The 1690-nt window shown below is 47.5% G+C and overlaps 1 protein-coding gene across 4 annotated transcripts in view; it reads left to right on the top strand.

Annotated features, from left to right (window-relative positions):
* Positions 1-1690, top strand: part of FNDC3B (fibronectin type III domain containing 3B) — a 317671-nt gene that overhangs the window by 261842 nt on the left and 54139 nt on the right. The window lies entirely within an intron of this gene.

The raw sequence follows: 1690 nt of genomic DNA, 5'->3' as shown, positions 1-1690 counted from the left end.
GTCCACCTGACTGCTCAAGGTTAGAGTGGAAGGGCCCGCTGCCAGGAGCAACTAAAACCTGTTGTGCTTACCTGCATTCTCCCGTTCCTGTAGTTGTATCTGAATGCACTTCGAACCTTTGAGAAAATGAACACTGATTCTTAGAGACCAGTGGGAATCCACTCCTTTCCATTAGAAAGGCACTATCCTGCTTAGGAAGGAAGTGGAGTGGGGGGAAAGTTAGCTGGAAGATGAATGTGGCTTGGTTGTTTTTCATCTGTTCATCGGAGTGACATTCAAGCTAATCATGTGTTTGTTTTATTTTTAATTAAACCTCACCTGGAATGTGTTTTAGTGGTAAGCATTTGGAGGTCTGTGCAGAGGAAGGAAACACTTAAATTTGCTTAAGAGAAAAATGTGCTTGCTTCATTCTTTATAAAATAGAGAACTTCAAACATATTCCTGAAGCCCTGGGCCTGTCTGATGAGAATGCTAACTAAGATCCATTCAATGTGAGCATGTGGTTTTCTTTTGCGTGAGCACAGATAAGGTATTGGGGATTATGGATAGGAAATATTTGTCCTAGAAAAACTGCTGCTATGCCTCAGAGCATAGCATAAGGTAGTTAGGTATTTTCCTTACTCCTGGGAACAGACCCCCTGGGGATGTTTTAACTCCTGGAAGCCTCACATTGGGCTGAGTTGGCAGAGGGTTGTAATATGTACAAATGAATTCAGTTGGTGTCCCCCGTGTGTGCCATCCATCCTCCTACTCTGCAAGTGCTGACCCCCCAGATTGTCCAAAGCACTGTCCGGAGGAAAGCAGATGTGGGCAGGATGGTTCCAAGGTGTGTGACCAATAGTTAGGGATCAGTGAACAGACAGCTCACCGGCTCTGGACTGTATGTGGCAGTGGGAGCCACGTAGGGCAGGCAGGGAGGGAAACAGCTGCAGAGGGCTTTGTGGGGCGTGGCCAGCTGCTTAGAGGAGTCCCGGGTGCTGTGGTTCCTGGGTCAGGCACAGTTTCAGAGCCACTGGTGCTGTGGCTGCAGACAAGCTGGTTGATCAGACCAGACTGGGGAGTTTTGTCCAACTCAAGTGAGGGAAGAGAGGGCCTTAGAAATTGTGATCCTTGGGTCAGCAAGTAGCATGGAGGTTAAACGCTGGACCCCACATGGCCAGACTTGCAGTTCCAGCCCCAGGCTCAGTGTCTTGAAAATTATGCTGGGCATATGTGCAGGCCTGCCTAAAATCCCAAGAGGAAAATGGATGGCGGCAGGGGTGTGGGGGGGATCATGGCGTGGTTGTTCCTCCCTCCCCAGATTGTGAGGTGATTTATCACGTTCTCTCTCTGATGAGCGAAAGCTTAAAAAGAGGGAAGGAGAAGCAGGAGAGGGAGAAAGAAAGAAGGAAGGGAAGGGAGAAGGGAAGGGAGAAAGAAAGGAAGGACAGGAAGAAAGTTAGCTGTTAGTTCCTGAGAGAACCCAAACCAAAACCACTTCAGGCATTCCACAGGGGGCGTCGACGATCTCTCTCAACGGTAGGATTTTCTGTAGTTTCTGTATGTTAAGGACGAGATTTCTTCGTAGATGGCTGTGTGTCTAATATAGACATTTCCTGTTAGCTTTTGTTCTGCCGGCTTGCTCCTTCGTTTTCTTACGATTCATTATTTTAAAATGATGTGCATTGTTTCATTGTTTCCTTTTAGGGAA

This window comes from Tupaia chinensis, unplaced genomic scaffold (assembly GCF_000334495.1).
Source record: "Tupaia chinensis unplaced genomic scaffold, TupChi_1.0 Scaffold000430_1, whole genome shotgun sequence".
Classification (NCBI taxonomy): Eukaryota; Metazoa; Chordata; class Mammalia; order Scandentia; family Tupaiidae; genus Tupaia; species Tupaia belangeri.
The sequence above is the reverse complement of the archived record's forward strand: the minus strand, read 5'-3'. Positions and strand labels throughout refer to the sequence as shown.